We start from the raw sequence: 20,318 nt of genomic DNA, 5'->3' as shown, positions 1-20,318 counted from the left end.
TTGATTCAAGAATAAATGTACAACATAGTGAAAATTCCACATGCCCAAAGAATGCCGATCCAGTTATAGAAACTGGTGATTAAATAAATGATAACAAAAGTGAGCAAGAAATCAGAGGCAGTGAAAGAAATAAAGATAAAACCTAAAGTATCGTATAGATTTTTAGAAAAAATGTCTAATGAATACCCAAGTCTGTTTAAATGAATTCCCAATACATTTTGATAAAATTGAATTTCGTTGATGACAGATCTTTTTGGGAAAAAGCCATACAAAATGAACTTGGTTCACATTCAGAAAATTAAACATGGAGTTTGTACAGAAGCCTAATAATAAAAACATAGTAGATTATAAATGGGTTTTTAGTATTATATATTTTAATAAAGTATAAAGCAAGGTTAGTAGCACGAGGTTTTACACAAGAATATATGACTATTATGATGAGACATTTGCACCAGTTGCACGAATTTCCAGTTTTCGGGTTTGTTGGCTCTTTCAAACCAATACAATTTACAAGTCCATCATATGTGATGTGAAAAATTTTTAAATGGAACACTAAAAGATGAAAGATCGTATTACTGGGGCGCTGGAGTGCTTACGTAGTTTTTGGTGGTCTTTTTGTATATTTGTATATTTATATTTATTATGACAAAGTGTCACAATGTTATTGACGCTAAGTTATACCCAATCATTTATTGTATTGTTAGGTAGATTAGTCCCATATGCTACACCTCCCCTTTTTAAAGAAATGACGTTATATATGTAGTCATGAGTTCTCAATATTAATATTGTGTTAGAAAGGAAAACTTTTTTGATATTGATTTTCTTATTAATTATTAGCAATGTTTTGTCTCAAGCATTTTGTATAATTGACAGAATAATTACAAAAAATTTTGTTGAATTACGATATTTTTGGATTTATGTTTAACCTTCTTAGAAGGAAAATAATTAATTTTTTTTTGTGGTTTTTTTTTGTTTGGTTTTGAGGTTGATCAGACCTTTTCTTAAGTGAAATGAAACGTTTCATTGATTATATATTTTTAAGTCTATCCTTATGTACTTTTATCTGCAGAATGTATGAACGAATGTATTCATTGAATGTTCTATGACTTCGTCGATTGTCCCTAAAGTTAATTAATTAATTAATTTATTTGTGCTTTATCCCTTATATATATATGTACATTTCATTAAAGCTAATGGTATAATTAGGTATTTACAGTGTTTAGCTAAGGCTTTCATCTGAAATATTTATTAATTATGTCTAGTTGACCTGTTTTTAGTTTTTTGTATAACAATATTTATTATTTATTAAGGAAAACAAGGGAGAAGAAAAACCTTAATTGACTTACAACTAACTTAAAAAACTAAGACTTGAAACAAAAGATTGTTAATATTGTATTTTTTGTTGAACTTTTTGTACACCTACTTTTATATGTAGGTACTTAGTGTTTGTGTAATAAGGTAAGTTCATTATTAATTTTAACAGCTTGTTTTGGCATATTTGAAGTTTTTTGATATGAGTTTGAGCACATCTACCCCAAACAGGTGACCCATACATTAATATTGGATTAAAAATTGTTTTAAAAATTATGATCTTATTGGATATTGATAATTTAGATTTACGATTTATTAGAGGGTACAGTGTGCAAATAATTTTATTAACTTTCATAATTGTGTTGTTGATGTGGTATTTAAATGTTAGTTTTTTATCAAAAATTATACCCAAATATCGAATGTTGTCAACCCATTGTATTGGAGAGTCTAGTATTCGCAACTGTCTATCAGGAAGATAACGAGGTTTCCTTCTTTTTGTAAAAAATATAGCATTCGTTTTATTAGGGTTAATTTTAATTTTCCATTTTTTGTAATATATGTCTAATTCATTTAAGTAACTCTGCATGGATTGATTTATCTCGCTGTACGAGAAACCAGCACTGTAGACAGCGGCGTCGTCAGCAAACAGTGAAAGTACACAGTTTGTAGCTTGTGGAATATCGTGTGTAAAAATATTAAACAATGTAGGTCCTAAGACAGAACCCTGTGGCACACCTGCATTTAAAATTCGTCTAGCAGATTGACTACTGTCCAAATTAACGCTAAAGTATCGATGTGTCAAAAAATTTTGAACTATTTTAATGAGGTATATGGGAGTTCCAATCATCTTTAGTTTGTGCAACAGTCCGTCATGCCATACAGTATCAAATGCAGCCTCAATATCAAGTGTAACCAGCCCTACAGATTGTTTGGATTGGATACTTTCTTTAATATAATTTCTTAGTTTTAAGGTCGGCAGTATGGTATTTAGACCATTTCTAAAACCATACTGTACCGTTGGTAGTGTGTTGTGTATGTCCAAAAATTTCACCAATCTCAATTTAATTAATTTTTCCAGAATCTTGGACAAACCGCTTAATAGGCTTATTGGTCGGTAGCTTTCAGGGTTATCAGGAGGTTTTCCTGGTTTGAGAATTGGAACTATTTTTGCTATCTTCCAATCCCGTGGGAAATAGCCTGCCTGAAGACAGTGATTGGCAATGTTAACAATATGATTAATGGCGCTTGTAGGAAGGTTTTTCAAGGATATATTAGGTATTCCATCAATTCCAGGAGATTTTCTAGTATGGAGAGCTTTTACAATTGAAAAAACCTCTGGATAAGTGACTCTACAAATTTCTGCGATGTTGTTTGGGGTTTCAGCTATAGATTGTAAAGATATTTTGACTTGGTCAATTGTATTTTGGTTTGAATATGAATGTGTCAGATTATGCTTCAGTTGAAAGACATCAGCAAGAATATTCGCTTTTTCTTTTCCAGAAGCGTATATTTCATCAGCTTTACTTAGACACGGAACAATTTGTTTTCTTTTTTTAATTGCTTTGGTTATATTCCAAAAGGGTTTGCTGCATTTATCCAGCTTTTGAAGTTTATTGTTCCATTTTGCATTATTATAAATGAAAAGCTCTTTTCGTATGATGTAATTTAAATGATCACATCTTGATTTTATAATGGATGACGTGACCTAAACCATTGTCTTTGGATAATATTTCTTGTTTTAAATAATTCAGTTATATGTACAGGGAGTGTAAGCTTGGAGTGATATAGGTTTATGAGGGACTGCTTTAAGAAAGGCATAATTGATTACTCTAGTGAAAGACCGATTAAATTATCAATATCCAAAGTCGATATCTGTGAGCAGTTGACAACCACCTCTTCAACCATCAGCCTTTCATTTATAATTCTCTTAAAAAGCGCCCAATTTGCCCTTCCCAAAATCGGATATGTTTTTACATTGCGCATAAAATTTGTAGAGTATTTAATAACCACTGGTAGGTGATCAGAGGAAAGCTCTTGCATTACTGCTGGATTAGCCAGCTGGTTAGGGATATTAGTGAGGCATAGGTCCAATGTTGATGCTTTTGCTTTATGGTTATGCGGAATATAGTGGGTTGCGTAGGGTACAAAATACTGAATTTTCCCAGATCTGAAAGTTCATTGAGAATTTTGCCCCAACCATTGGCTCGGGTACACTTCCATGCTCTGTGGCGCGAGTTGAAGTCCCCGCAAATTAGAAAATTTCCATTTATTTGTGAGATCTTAAGGAGATCAGATCTATACAAACTTTTTAAATGATTATGGTCCCAAGATAAATCACATGAACTAGGAATACATTTTGAAGTATTTCCAGCAAAGTAAATAGAGTAAATTTTTAGACTGGAATTAGAGTCAGTGTTGATTTGTATACCTACATTTTCAATAACATGACTTTTAATGCAGGGTATTTGTTCATGTATCAATGTGTTACTAACTGCAATGGCAACGCCGCCTCCCCTACTTTCCTTCCTGTCATTTCTGTATATAGTGTATTCGGGTATATTAAAACGGTCACTATGAGTCAGCCACGTTTCATTTATAAGTGCTATGTGAATGTGATTATTTTCTAAGAACTTGATCAGTTCTATACGTTTGTTTCTAACGGCACGAGCATTCCATGCCATAATATTCAAATTATCAATAAAATTATTTGTTTGTGTAAACATACTTAATCGCTAACTGAGAAATTACTTGAAATTGCTCTCCCTTATTGGAGCATTCATTAAGTCTTGTTATTAATTCAGACAAAAGAGAATTTATCTCTTCACATGAAAAGAGATTAGTTTCATTTGTGATATTTGCTTTGGGATTAGGCAAAGTATGAATATTGGTGAGTGCATTACTATAGCTACCAAAGTTGAGTTGTTGCACTCTCTTAGTTTGAGTAGGCAATGAGATCTGGGGTTGATTTCCAAAGAGAGCAGATGGAGCGATGTGTTGCTTAGAATTCCTCATTCCATGAGCTTCCAAGTTATTTCTTCCAATGCGTTGTGATGAGCGTTTGGAAAGTAAATTGAGATAAGAAATTCGGCATGGGCATGTCAGTTCTGTCGATGGATGGTCGCCTTTACAGTTAGCGCATTTTTTGTTGTTTACGTCCATACATACGGCAGTCTGGTGTGATCCAGCACAATGGGCACATGATGTTTTAACTGAACAATTATTTGATCCATGTCCAAATAGTTGGCAATTGTAGCATTGAGTAATTTTATTCTGCAATTTCACTTTATACTCCCAGCGTACTTTAGTGTGGTTGACATACATAAATTTTTGCGCAGTTCCTTTACTGTGATACTTTTGTTTACGAAATAAACAATGTACAGTAATAATTCATGATCAGACTTAGTTTTCTTTTCCACAATTTTGACTTCGGTGCATTGTAATCCTAGGTTTTGTAGCATGGATTTGACAGTTTCAATTGGTAGTTTATCCAGCCCGGATAAAATGGCTTTGTATGGCTTGTTTGATCTAGTATCGTACGTGTAGAACTCACAGTTATGTTCCTTGAGTTGGTTACAAGCTGCATTGAAACAGTCCATATTTGGTAAAAATATTTTAATTCCAATTGAGATGGTTTTAATAAAGTAATCATCAGTTTTAATTTTAGCCATTAGCTCGTGTACAAATTTTGTATTTTGTTTAATTAATGTTATAGGAGGTGGTTTGATTATTATTTCATCAAGTGTGTCCGTTTCAATAGGTTTATCATCATTATCATCGTCTAAAGTTTGTAGTGGACGAAAATAATTTGTAAATTGCTTGGAGCCCCGTTCGTTCTGGCGCTCCACTAGTGGTTTATTCCTTTTAGTACGCATTTTTTCAACGGCAGATGCTTCAGCATCACCAATTGCATCACTTGAACGTTTGATTGTAGTCCTTTGCGAATATCACAATTAAAGAAGAAAACAGAAAATATCTAATGTACACCAAATGTTCTCAGAGAGAACAGAAGATAACGATCGCAGCGTTCAATTTTTACAACCGCGTTCGACAAGAGCTAGTCGAAGGACTTTTGTCCCTAAAGTCTGGTGGTGATATGCAGTGGAAGTAAGATTTTCAATCTTCATATATTTACACATATCTTGAATTACATTGTTTTTATACTCGGTACCCATGTCCGAAATGAACGTCTTCATTGGACCGTACTTTAGTATAAAATTTTCGAATATAGCTTTTGCGACAGTGTTTGCGCTCTTATTCGCAACAGGTATGGTTACTAGATACTTCGTCAAATCACATATTAGTGTGACGATGTATTCGTTGCCATATTCTGATTTCGGTAGTGGACCAACTGTGTCCACTATCACTATATCAAAAGCATTTGTTGGGGTTTCTGTGTGAGTCATTGGGGTCTTTGTATGTGTCGTTGTTTTTGACATTTGGCATTTATGACATCTACTTATGTACTCTTTTATATGACGAGTCATATTTTTCCAATAATAGTGTCTTTTTATTTTCGCTAGCGTTCTTGTAATGCCTGTATGACCTCCTTGAATTGGATCGTCATGATATGTAGACAGTATCGAATGAATCTCTTTTTCAGTTTTTATAATGTCACCGGCTGGAGTAGCGCTACTCTTAATGATTTCAATTTTATATCCCATATTTTTGAAATTATCTATTGAAATGGTTTCAAAGATTTTTTCACTCGGTGCCAATTTGAGTTGGCTGATTTTTAGTATACCGGCTTGCATTTCAAGCCTTTGGAAGAACTGACCTAAATCAAAAATTCCATTGTATATAAATCGTCAACATCAATTCTTGCAATAACTTTATTTCTCGTTTTAGTAAACAAATAGATTCAGTTATTCGCAAGTCACTACTTTCCGTACTTCATCATTTGTTATGACTTTGTGTACGTTGGGCTTAGATACATTTTGGCAATAGTTCCTGTACAGTTTTCTTGTCTACTTTGTTGCCTGGTAGTGACTTTCAGGACTTTATTGTGCATGTTCTTTGAGTTCCTTTATATTTATACGTGAGAGTGCGTCTGCTACAAAATTATCTTCCCCCTTAGGTATTCTACTGTGAAGTCGTATTCTTCAAGCTCTAGCCGCATGCGAGTTAATTTAGAACTGGGATGTATTAGTCATAGAAAATGGTACGTTAATGGTCTGTGGTCCGTTTTAATGGTGAAATGTTTGCCATAAATGTATGGTCTAAAATGTGGTAATTGCCTAATGAATTGCCGCTAGTTCTTGTTCCGTTGTACTCTTATTGCTTTCTCCTTTTGTAAATGAACGTGATGCATAATCTATTGGGAGCTGAATCCCGTCAAGGTTCTGAGTTAGAACCGCTCCGCAAGCTTGTTTCCTAGCATCCGTTATAATGCAAAATTCTTTGCGAAAATCAGGATATTGTAATAGTGTGGGGTGCATACGATTTTCTTTAAGGTATTCGAATGCGTTCTGGCATTCGCTTGACCATTCAAAAGGGACATTCTTTTTACATAATCTAGTTATGTGCCGTGAATAGTCGGCGAAGTTCCTTATAAATCGACGATAATAGTTGCAGAATGCTACAAATCGTCTTGCACTGTCCGCATCATGAGGGACAGGATAATTTCTGATGACGTCAAATTTCTTGTCATCTGGCAATACTCCTTTGTCGGTGCTATTACCATTAAGTCGTCCATATAAATGAATGCCTGAGAGGGTTCTAATCCCGAGAATGATATAGTCATCATCCTCTGAAATGAATTTGGTGGTATTTTAAGACCAAATGGTAATCGCGTGAAGCGATATGAGCCATTGCTCGTTGAAAAGGATGTTATATTCCTAGAGTTTTCCTCAAGTTCTATTTGGTGGAAACCTGACATCAAGTCAAGGCATGAAAATTATTTAGCTCGACCTAGTTGATCTAAAATGTCATCAATTCTAGGAGTGGAAATTTGTCAGAAAGAAGTTTTTTGTTTATTTGACGATAGTCAATACTAATCGCCATTTTTTCTCTTGTGAATTTGGTAATGATTTTTTTGGAACTAGCAAGAGTGGGCTGTTATACTCAGATACAGACGGTTCGACGATTTTGTCGCTTATTAATTTCCCTACTTGTTTTTGAATTTCCTCAATATGGCTATGCGGGCTTCTGTAGTTTTTTTTATATAAATGGGTTCATCATCTTTAAGTCTTAATGTTTGTTTATAAAAATTGTTTGTCGATATTGGTTCGGTTTCCAGTCCGAACACATCACTATACTGTGTGCATAATTCTGTTAATTGATTTTTAAATTGGTCTGGAAAATTTTTCTTTAGTTTTGAAAGTATTTGTTCGCTTCTATTTCCAGTGTCGGATATTGTTTTTATTTTACTTTGACCACTTGGTCGAAATTAGTTGTATTTAGAAGTCGAACGTATACATGTTTGGATGCTGCTATTGTATTTGCAACATAAATCCCGTTGTGTATTTCTTGATTAGGAACAAATATGAAATCATTTACAACATTAATGTCTATTTTCCGAATAACTTGTGAAGAACTTATTGTTGCCAGGCTATATGTTATCGGAACATATATTGGATAATTTAAATTTTGGGGTCTAATTATAAACCAGTCTTCACTTGGTTTGAAATCTAGTTGACAATGAATTTCCTTATAAAATCAATGCCTATTATTCCATCACATGGTATTGCAAGATTTGGGTTTACCAAATGGAATTCATGTGGAATAATATATTTTGTTGATTGGAGTTCTATTGAGGTTGTTCCTTGAGACTTTATCACACCTTGGCCTATGCCTTCGATGTTTATTATTTTTTCATTTTGAATTATGAAGTTATCAGAATTTACTTTCAAAAGTGAGATATCTGCACCAGTATCTACGAGAAATGTTAGTTTATTTTCAGTTGAATGATTATAGAAGGTTACGAATATATTAAGACTATAATTGATGGAATGAACTGTTACATTTATTGGTTGTTTCCTAAAGGGTTCTGTTAGTTTTCCGACGTATTTTGCGCGATTCTCATACTGCTATTATTATTATTACCATGGTTGTAGTTTCTGCGGCCTCTCCCTTGGTTTTGGCCTCGCCTACCTCCACGGTTATTATAGCTATTATTATTGTTGCTATTGCTGCCTCGGTTGTAATTGTTGTGGTAGTTTTTTTCCACGATTATAACCCCGGGCCTCTATTATATTTATTTGCACCTCGTCGATAATAGAGTACAGTGTTAGTTTGACCTGTTATCTCTGTGCAACTGTTTACAAATTTGGAGATGGCATCATTCATGTTTGTGAATGTGCCTGCTTGCATGATAAGTTTTACCTTATCAATGGAGCAATTCTGTGTCATTGCTTTTACAGCTGTTGTAGTGCTGTATTTATTTGCTAAGGATTGGCAGAGACCTTCACCGATATAGGCACCTTCAAGGGGCTTTGTCAGTTTCTCCACCTCTTGGGTGTATTGGTTATCCGTTTTATTTCTCTGTTATATATTCAGAAGCTTGGCAGATATCACCTCTACCGATTCTCCTTTTACTGCACTTGACAGTTGGGTAATGATTGCAGCAATCGTCTGCTCATTACTTATAAGGTTTCTTACATGGCCTTTAAGTTTAGTTTTTATTAGGCTTATTGCTGTCGTTTCATGTGTGCTCTTTAAGCTATCTAGTAGACCTAGAGCATCCAAAAAACTTTGTAGATTTTCTGGTTTACCATCAAACTCTGGTATCAGAGATGTGGCTAGCCTGATAAATTCTATCAATGTCTGTGCCATTTCAGAAATGGTTATTGGTTCAGATTTAAATTCAATTCGGTCGCTTCCTTCTAGCGTTTCAATGTCACGATCGGACTCAGCGCCGCTTGATTGAACAGATTCGTCTAGTTCTTTGAACTGGTCTGTGTTGAATTCAACCAATTGACTTAGACTTTCTGGTACATCTATCAGAATATGCCTTCTTTTTCTGATATTATTTAATCTTGTGTTTAGGGATTTTATAACCCTTAAACATTTGTTATTATGTTCAGATGTGAGCCTATTTGCATATTTAATTACTAATGTAACTATATTATTATATTCTCCTACTAATATCTCTATATGATTTTTCAAAGTTTCGGATTTTATTACTGCGGTCTATTGATACATTTATAAAACTTATCAAACCTGAAGCGAAATTTGTCTATTCGTATCGCTATTTCGCTCCATTCCATTCTTGTCGTTAAAAAAAGTTTTTATTAAGCTTTCTTCTAATCCATATTATTTTTTTTTAAATCTGGTCTAAACGATTTGCCCTATTCATATAACGTCTTTTGATGATCTTGTTATGCTTAAAATAAATTGTAAGCAGAAAGTAGTAGAAGTAGTACTATTGTAATGATCAGCAATAAGATCCACAACGCATTTATATCGTCTGTGTGATCTATAATTTTTACGTTATTAACTACGTTGGCAGTATTGTCCTTTGCCTCACTAGAATCGCTAAACCATCCCATTTTTTTTTTGTTTATTTTCAATGAAACTTTTTTTTTTTGAAGGAGAAGAAAAAAATGAGATTGTCTATTTATGAGTTTTTTCTCATTATTATGATATTAATTTATTCTTCTAGAAAATCAAAAATAAAAAATGTTTGCGTTTAATGAAGATAAGAATTGTTATATTCTGTCATTTAAAAAAAATTTTTGCAGCTGAATATTTATATATACTCAGTGGCGGAGACGTGGAAATATTAGTTGTTCATAAATGTGGTTGGCTCACATATTTGTTTACAATATAAAAAAATAATTGTCCAACCGCATTGTTAGTAAAAAGCCTAACAAATATTAGTGTTTTTCAAGCAGCGGTTTCCCGCATCGGCTTGGGTTTATAAATTAAAATTAAGGCAAATTGAGGCATTGGCATTTATTTATGCAGCCCGTTTGCGTTGTTTCGCACCTTGCGAAATCTTGCTTTCGATGTCCTCAAGACGCTCCTGCAATCGTCGCCATGTGAAGGGTGCTATTGTGAAGGGTGCTATTTTGATGTTTAAGAAAAGAAGAGCTTAGCTTCTGCTCTGTTCGAGGTTCTTTATTTGAATAATCAAAGTGTGCTGAAGTTGGGTTCAGCTAACCCGTACATACATTGCTTATATCTATGTATTCTTACTTACATTTATACATATACATATGTATGCAGAAGGCATTGACCACTTGAGCTGCAAAGTGCATGCTCAGCATTCCCACGCTCCGCGATCGGCTTATGTATAAGCGTTAGATCGTATTACTGGGGCGCTGGAGTGCTTACGTAGTTTTTGGTGGTCTTTTTGTACATTTGTATATTTATATTTATTATGACAAAGTGTCACAATGTATTGACGCTAAGTTATACCCAATAATTTATTGCTATTTGTGGCCTTAAACAAGCTGCAAGATGCTGGCTTGAAGTTTTTGAAAATGTGCTAAAACACGTTGGATTTGAAAATCTAAAACTTGATCGTTATATATATATTTTAAATAAAGGAAATTTCTTAAATAATATCTATATTTATTATATGTGGACGATGTAATAATTACCACTAGTAAATCAGAAATGTCTAAACTTAAGTCATACCTTCTAAATGAATTTAAAATTACTGATTTGAATGATGTTCGATATTTTATCGGAGTTAAAATTGATAGAAATAAAAGCCAGATATGTCTATGTTTAATATGGAAGACTGAAATGCAGTTAGTACACCTCTTCCAAGCAAAGGCTCTACAATCTGTAGAACCAGGTGAGGCACCATGTGGAAACTTGATTGGTTATTTGATGTACATCATGTTATGTACACGCCCAGACTTAAGTACATTAATAAGTATTTTAAGTCGATATTCGAGAAACAACAATAAGGAATTATGGCTATGTCTTAAAAGAGTTTTAAGGTATTTAAAATGAACTGTTGATTTGAGATTGAAATATGAGAAAAAAGTACAGTTTAGTAATATTCTATCAAGCAGATAGTCATATGCTCCATATTTTGGTTGCTAAAATCGTACCTGGAAGGAAGGAGTTCGCTGTGCGCTTTCATTCAGCAATTCCACCGAGCACAACGTGGCAGCTGGTTTTCCACAAGGTAGTGTCCTCGGCCCCCTCCTCTACTGCCTGTATAGCTACGACATGCCGCAGCCGGATGTAAGCCTTTACAGGAAATCTATGCTGGCCACATTTGCCGATGACGTGTGCGTCACCTACAGGTCCCGATGCGAGCACGACGCAGCCGATGGTATCCAGGACTTTGCATACCGGTTCTCGGAATGGGCAAGACGTTGGAACATTGCATCAATAGCACTAAATCCAACAACGTCTGCTTTACTTTAAAGCGGAGAACGCCACCGCCCGTCTACATCGAGGAAGCCCCCGTACCACAGCCTAACGCAGCAAAGTACCTTGGAGTGCTTCTGGATCAAGACTCACATTTTCCAAGCATGTGACCGACATCAGAACGCGCCTAAGTGCTAAGGTGGCGAAGCACTACTGGCTACTTTGTTCGCGCAGTAAATTGTCGCTATCCAACAAGCTGACAATTTACAAACAGATCTTAGCACCAAACTGGAAGTATGGGTGCCAGATCTGGGGCTTGGCATGCGACAGCCAAATCAAAAGAATCCAGGCTATTCAAAATAAGGTAGCAAGACTCATCACCGGATGCGAGTGGTTTGTTCGAAACACCACTTTGCACAGAGACCTGAAACTAGCAACGGTATTTGACGAAATAAACAAGCACTCGAGCAGATACCATGACAGGCTGGAGCGCCACAGAAATCGGCTAGCCAGCGCTCTAAACAGATCTCGCCCACCAAGGAGGCTCAATAGAAGGCAACCGAGGGATCTCATTACCCGATCTCCTTTGACAAGGGTCCGCAGAAGCAGACGCTTATCTTAAATCCTATTTGTTATATGTGATTGTTATGTAATTGTAGAAACTACTGTAAATTTGAAAAAGCTAACTATAGTTAGCCGGCGAGCCCAAATGGCTGAATTAATAGATAAGAAGGACACAAAGGGGCTTCAAGACTTCCCCGTGTGCCTTAATAAATAAATTAATAAAAAAAAAAAAAAAAGTAATATTCTTATTGGATATGCTGATTCTGATTGGGCAGGAAACGAGACAGACAAACGAAGTACTACTTGTGGACGCCGAAAAATGAATATATGCACTCAATAATTTCACAAAGCCTTTATTCAACTAGTCTCTTTAAGCACACGCCACCGAATGCCGCGTCTCGCGTATTCCTCTTTTCTTATGCTCTCTGAAGTGTGTATGCGTTTTGAGTGAGCTAGGTATACATTCTTATCTCTTAATGCTAGCTTATAAGTAAGAGCGAGATAACAATAATATTCTTATTCCTAACGGGGATATGATAGTATGCTTCTCTGCCACTATGGTCTTCATACCTAAGACTATGCTACTACATGGTACAGTGGGCCTTATGAGTGTTCATCCTACCACAACTCGGCCGTCCTGACTAGCTGATCCCCTGATCATGGTTTACATTGATTGCTTAGTTGTATGATGAATTCTTTTACCTTATTTATACATATGTACATATATACTATATAATCTGTTATTATATTATTATTATTGTTTAATTGTGTCTTCGTTTATTTTTCTTGTTGCCTATCCAATGCTTAATATTTGGATGCCCAGACACCTTGGTATGGGTTACGAGATATCTGAAAACCTTCTACGTCTTTTAACAAGAATCTGTCGTTTCTTAATACTTTAAATATCACATATGGGCCTTTACACTTTGGAATCAATTTTCTAGAGATGCCTGCTGTACTGTCGAAATTTTTAACCATCACATAATCTCCTTTTTTGTATTCTGATGGCTGTCTGCGGTCTTTTCATAATGTGTTTTATTATACGCTTGAGCCTTTTTTCTTATTTTCAACTTCATTTCTAATTTTTACAAATCCACTATCTTCTTCAGTATTTTCTAATTCCTCTAGTTTTTCTTTTAATTCGTCTACTATTTTTCCTCTTCTATCCTCTATGCCTTTCTCTGGTTGTACCAGTTTCGCTATCATTGGACCTAGGCTTCTATTGACTCTTTCAACTGTCCGTTTGCTTGGGGTGAACCAGTCGCAATCTTCATATGCTTAACATCGAACTCTAACATAATGATGCATTTTAGGCTTGCTGTATGCTCTAAAATAGTCCTTCAGGGCTGTAATGACTTCCTTCGTATTAGAGGTCTTTGTGGCGTATAAACGTTCGAACTTCGTAAAACCATCGATGACCACAAAAATATGTTTTTTGGATCTGCCTGAGTCGACTGGGCCGTAATGATCGATATGTATTAGTTCAAACGGTTTGCTGCCCTTCGGAATGCAGTGCAGAAATCCTTCCTTGCCTGTCTTAGGGGAGAACGCAACACATTTTAAACAATTTTCTATATGGCTCAAACATTTGTCTTTGGCATTGGGAAACCAATAAGATTTAGAAATAACATCTAACATTTTGTCTCTACCTATGTGTCCGATCTCATTGTGATATGATATATAAATATGATCTTCCATGTCTGTGGGAACATAAAATAAAAGTCTGCCGTCGTTACATTTTCTATAAATTATTCCGTTTCTCATTTCGAACAACTTATGTTCATTTTTTTCCAGCAGTTTCTTGATTTCTTGAACTTTTTGATCCTTGCCTTGGCAGATTACTAAATTGTCTTCAAACGTATTTGATTCCACTATCAAAATATTCGTGCATCTACTAAGAGCATCAACATGCTGCATCCTTTTACCTCTCTATGTATGAGCTCATAATCGTAGTTCTGGAGCTCTAACGCCCATCTAGCTATTCGCGGATTAAGTTCAATCTTGTTAAGCGTCAAAGTAAGAGAATTACAATCAGTTATAATTTTAAAGCGTTTTCCGTACAAATATATTCTAAATCTTCGCAGTGCGTGAATAATTGCCATTGTTTCCAATTCGAAACTGTGATATTTTGCCTCAGCGACTGTTGTTCGCTTTGAAAAATAAAATATTGGGTGTAATTTTCCATCCTCTTTTTTTGACATAACACCGCACCGAAACCAAGACGCTTGCATCACAGTGCAGTTCTATTTCGTCTTTGAAATTATAAATTGCTAAGACCGGTGCCTGCACCAGCTTTTCCTTAAGAGTTGAGAAACAGCTCATTTCCTTTTCTCCAAATTTAAATTTTTCATCTTTTCTCAAAAGGTCATATAAAGGTTTCGCTAATGTTGAAAAATCTTTTATAAATCTACGAGTAAGCCCAGAAAACTTTGAACGGCTTGTATTTTGTCTGGAACTGGAAAATGCTGTATGGCTCTATTCCTTTGTCATCAGCCCTAATGCCTTCACCATTTATAATGAATCCTAAATATTTAATATTTGTCTGAAGGAACTCACTTTATCCATTCGTAATTCCAATTTATTTTGAGCTAATCTGATAAACACTTCCTTTAAGGTTTCTAAATGCTCCTCCGAGTTCTTGCTAGCAATCATGATGTCGTCCATGTATACAATTACTTTGTTATCCCTTATAAGATCCTCGAAAATTTTGTTTACAAAACCTTTGGAACACCGCCGATGCATTTTTAGGCCCATTGGCATTCTGAAAATTCGAATTGCCTAACGGTGTAACAAATGAGGTGTATTTAACTGATTCCTTATTAACGAATACATGAAAATAACCGTTTTTTAAATCAAGCTTCGAAAAAACTTTTTTGTTGACTAGCTTGTCTAAAAGGTCATCGATAAGCGGTATCGGATAATTGTCTTTAATTAAAACTTTGTTCAGTTTTCTAAAGTCTATACATAGCCGTATGTCTCCTGTTTTCTTTTTGACTAAAACAATTGGTGAAGCATATTCTGATTACTAGGTTGAATAATTCCCTCTTTTAAATAGTCATCTAATAGTTTTTGTAATTTTTCTTTTTCTGAGTAGGCAAGTCTTCTTGGGGCGCAGCTAAATGGTTTTGACGTTTCTAAACAAAGTTTTATTTCGCATTTGACTAAAGGCTCGGTAGCTTATTAACGCTTAAGTAGTTGCGTTTAATAATCTCCTTTAACTGACTGTTTAAGGCTTGGTTATTGTTTTCGCCGCATATGAAGTTCATTTGCTCATCCTCTAAGTGATCAATGCTACAAATTTCTCTAACAGCTTCTTCATAACTGGGCACAACCGCAGCATAAAGTCCGGAATCCGTCGTAAGTTGGCTAAAGGCATAACTGTTTCGATGACCGTTTTGCTACCTGCTCGTTAACAGTTTGACTAACTATACTACTCGCTTCGTTGGCTGTTTTACTAACTGTCTTATTAACTGTTCATTATCCATTTGACTAACTGTTTCATCAACCTCTTCGTTAACTGTCTCACTAACTGTTTTGCTACTATTACTAACTCACTAACTGTTTCACTAACTGTTCATACTGTTTCACTAACTGTTTCACTAACTGTTTCGCTAACTGTCTCACTAACTGTTTCACTAACTGTTTCACTAACTGTTTCACTAACTGTTTCCTAACTTTCCTAACTGTTCACTAACTGTTTCACTAACAATATAACTGACTGTTTTACTATTTGCTTTTCTGATATCTTTTACTATCGACTGGGTTGACCGTTATCCTTCCCAAGGCGTCTGGATCCAGTTTCAACTGGCACGCTTCCATGAAATTTCGTCCAAGAACTACATTATGACTCATAGACTCGTCTGGGACCACGTACAAATAAAAATAACATTTACTTTTTCTTTTATAATGTAACATAAGATTTTTCCATGTATTGTCAGTTGGCTTTTATTCAGCCCGAAATAGGTTTCTGAAGCGGATTCTAAATTAATTTCCTTGGATACATTGCTTAACTTTGTAAATGATATTGGACTCCCTGTGTCTATGAGGCATTCTGTAGTTAATGGGATTTTATAGCTATTGTGAAAAAAAATCTTGACAAGTCTTACATAATTGTTGATATTGGCGCTCTTGCGCTCCGGGCATTGTCCGACGAAGTGTCCATATGCCCCACAGCATAGCAGGATCCGGGCTCCCTCTTTGGCTTGAGACACTCCCTGGCGGAGTGCCCTTTGGAGTTGCAATTGGCACAACGTAAGTCCTTACTGGCTGCACCTCCTCCAGTAAGGCGCTTTGATGAACTGCTCCCTGTTTTGTGCTTCGGCAGACGGACTTCCGAGAAAGCCCGTAGGATTTGCATCGGCTCGGAGAAACACTGTATGCGCGCCTGGTTGCGCAACGCCGGTGCTGGGATTCCTTCAATGATGTTTTCCAGGAGCTCCTCTAGATCGATGTTGATGTCGTTGGCCAGCATCACCTTGTCCTCGAAGTAAACAGCAAATTTCTCATCCGGATGCCATTCGCGTTTTTGAAATGCGTTCCTCAGTTCCCCTTTGACATCTTGACCTCGAATGTTAAGATTAACTGTTCGCACAGCTGGTCGGTCGATTCTAGGATGCGTGTGGCGCTTGCGTGCAGCCAGCGCTGTGCGTTTCCTTTTAGTTTGGCCATTAGCAGCATGTGCATGCATCCGTCGTCCAAATTGTAAATCTTTCCGATGTTCTGAAACTGCGTGACCCAATTGCGCGCACATAAGCTGCCGTCAAACTCCATCGTTACCTCTTTTGCCAATGCAAGCGATGTTGCAGGAGATTCCAGAAGCTTGTTTACATTTCGACTCTGGTGCTGAACAACACTACCAGCGGTTTCTTTTCCAACACTGGTATGTCCCATATCGATGTTATCGGCGGCGATAGTCACCTTGGTGCTGTTCACATTGGCGTCGGTGCTGTTAGCGCATATGTTAACATTGCCGTGGTTTCCGCTGCTGTTGTTCTCGATGACGTCATTGATCTGGCGAGCATGAGCATACTTGCTCTTGTTCGCGTCGTCGATATCCGCTTGGATCCACTGCAGCACAGCCATGTTTGCCTCTATCTCGTCCCGAAGCTTTTTTAGAGTGGCTCTCTCTGCATCCTCAACGATAGCTGATCCAGATCGAGGTTCTCCGGGATTCTGACTGCAATGACTGCTCGTCGAACGGGATCGTGCGTGTGTCTCCACCCTGTGGCTCTCTCTGCTTTGGCCAGGCTGCAGCTCCATCCAATTCCTCCACCTCTTCTGCTGCTGATCCGTTATTTGGCGGTGAATCGGCACGCGTTTCTGGGGAAATGGCCTGCAGACGCATTTAGTGTCAGGCATAGTGGTAATGACCACTTCTGATGTGTGGACGCCGAAAAAATGAATATCTGCACTCAACCCTTTAAATATTCACAATGCCTTCATTCGACTTGTCTTTTAAGCACACGCCACCGAATGCCGCGTCTCGCCTATTCCTCTTTTCTTATGCTCTCTGAAGTGTGTATGTGTTTGTGAGTGAGCTAGGTATACATTCTTATCTCTTAATGCTAGCTTATAAGTAAGAGCGAGATAACAATAATATTCTTATTCCTAACGGGATATGATCTGCCACTATGGGCTTCATACCTAAGACTATGCTACTACATGGTACAGTGGACCTTATGAGTTTCATCCTACCACAAACGATGACAAGAGCGATTTCATTTGATGGGAGTGGCGCTGAATATTGATTAATTGAAAAACGCAATCCGCAATTCAAGGACTGAGTGCATCAGCTTAATGAATTTGCACTTCAACGGGGCGTCACAAAGAAGTAATTACCTAATGCAAGGGAGGCGCGGGTCGGAGGGTGGGCGTGTTACATCCCACACCCTACACTCGCCGCACAACCGCAAAATCAAGCTTCTTCATCGTTCTTTAAGCCCCCCCTGCCCCCCTTTCACCAAACAGGTCACGGGCACACAAACAATATCCTAGACAGCAGGACCACAGGATGAGTGACTGGATGACTGGCTGACTGGATGACGGGATGGCCGGATGACTGGGCTTCAACCATTCCCATCCTGCTGGCCAGCACTTGTGGCCATTCTCCTGCTAAGCAGGCCGACACCAAAGCAAATGAGTTCAGCCCCCCGCAGACTGCGACAAAGGGGGGCATTGGCAGGCGGAAGTGGAGCGGGAATGGAGGAAACAGGGTAATGTGGGAAAGCTAGAAAAGCAACTATTTTCTGGCCCATGCCAATGATTTAATACCTTGGTCGAGCATTTCTACAGAGAAATCGCATTAGCCATTCAAAATGCATACATTAACTTGCAAAACGGTATTTAAAAACAATATTTATATATACATATATGCATTGGCACTAAGGAATTAACGCTTTCCTACTTGTAGTTGACATTTCAAGTTTGGTATGCTTCTTTATAAAAACTAGTGAGGAATGATGCACTGAAGCTAAACTCTTTTCTTCTTTTCGGTACATGTATAGAAATAGCTAATTGTTAAAAAAAAGAAAATGTAAATAATAATAATAATAATTTATTTTATTAACATACATAAAACTAGAAGGGACTACTTCCTCTTAGTGTCAGGCAAATCAACAAATCAACAGCAGTGTCGAGCTAAAAGAAAAGATAGCAATGAAAATTCGGCTCGAATCAGAGTGCAAGAAAATACATTGGACGCTTTTCTTTGAGGTCGGTTGGACCACTAACCCCCCCCCCGCCCCCGCCACTCCTTGCCGTTTTTCTCCGATTTTCGTCCCTCTCTTCCCACTTTCCCGGCAGCTGCTAACGAGCGGCGAGTCGAGCAATGATTGCGGTTACTTGCTGGTTTTCATTTCATTTTTCATGCCACTTCTTCTGGCTGGGGTTGGGGGAGTGGGTCAACTGGCCGGGGCATAGTGGTGATGGGGATGGGAGTGGCGTAGGTCCTCCGAAGGTGTTGGCTCCGGCTGAGCCGAGCCGAGCTGAGCTGAGCTGAGCTGTGCACTATGGGGCATTTGGCCTGTTTTTTTTACAAAAATTAATAACTCCTAAACTATGGGAGATATTTGGATGCATTTTTTTTATGTGTTACATATGCCCCCAGGAATATTTTGGAAAAGTGGGCGTGCCCCCAACTCCGCCCCAATTTTTTATTTTTATTTTTTTTTAATTTTATATTTTTAAAGTTAAGTTTTAATTTTAATATTATATCTTTACAATCAATAGAGTCTGAAGAATCGGTGTCACGTTCAAATTCGCAAGCTAATATTTGAAATTCAAATTTTGAATGACTTCTGGTGGAAGAGATAGTCGCTTATGTTTTCGAATGCTCCTTTTTATATTTATTGATGATATTATGGGATATTATTTATATTTGCCTTGGCTGGGTTCAAAAAAAGAATTTTAAGTATGTCTGCAAGATCCAGAAGGCCGCGCTTCCGTGCAGCTAGCATTGCAGCTTGACCCAAAAGACGTTCGTTGTGGTTCTGCGCCCATACGAGTTCATCTACTTGCTGTCTTCGGCCACTCAAACTTTAATATAATATGACGTTTTCGGGCATACAGCTAATTTCCTTTCCTTTTTATTTTTCTCTTTTACCTTCAGGACTAGGTGTTCTTCTAACCACTTTGAAAAACTTTCGAAAGTTCATATATTTTTCGATTGCATTTTCTCCAATTTCGCAAAAGATTGACTGAAAACATTCGTTATTATTACTATTCGTTAATCATTCATTAAAGTCTAGCTTGCTATCAGAAAAATGCCCACTAATAAAAGTGCAAAAAGAATTTTCCTTTTGACGAACACCCTTTTGCTTGCGCCACCCTTCCAGCAGGGCAGCATTGGCAATCGAGATGTTGTTCCCTAAAAATTGAAATTTCTCAAAAACCCGCAAAAAACGCACATAGAGACTACCTGATATGAGTTAGGAATTGAACACACTACAACATGGATATAAACACATACTGAACAAATTTGAACAAATTGTTATAGCTCTATTCAAAGTTGAAATTTTTTTCTAACAGCTACATGTTGACACCACTTGCTAAATGTAGAAATAGATATAGAAATAAATGTAGATGTAGAAATAAATTGTTAGAAATAGACGCACACAATTAACAATATATTAATATATATACATAACACAAACCTGAATATTGATTATCCATTTCAA

The 20,318-nt window shown here is 36.8% G+C and overlaps 1 protein-coding gene and 1 long non-coding RNA gene across 2 annotated transcripts in view; one reads left to right on the top strand and one right to left on the bottom strand.

Moving 5' to 3' along the window:
* The window catches only part of LOC6621439 (chaoptin), a 239,917-nt gene that overhangs the window by 138,693 nt on the left and 80,906 nt on the right, over positions 1 to 20,318 (top strand). The gene's annotated exons all lie outside the window — the stretch shown is intronic.
* On the bottom strand, positions 16,038 to 16,311 carry LOC116802182. Its single transcript, XR_004362551.1, has 2 exons — positions 16,251 to 16,311; positions 16,038 to 16,195 (listed from the first exon to the last, which is right to left on the bottom strand). It is a non-coding gene; the product is annotated as an uncharacterized LOC116802182 (long non-coding RNA).

The sequence above is a fragment of the Drosophila sechellia genome, chromosome X, assembly GCF_004382195.2.
Source record: "Drosophila sechellia strain sech25 chromosome X, ASM438219v1, whole genome shotgun sequence".
In the NCBI taxonomy this organism is placed as follows: Eukaryota; Metazoa; Arthropoda; class Insecta; order Diptera; family Drosophilidae; genus Drosophila; species Drosophila sechellia.
This window is presented reverse-complemented; position numbering and strand designations above follow the sequence as displayed.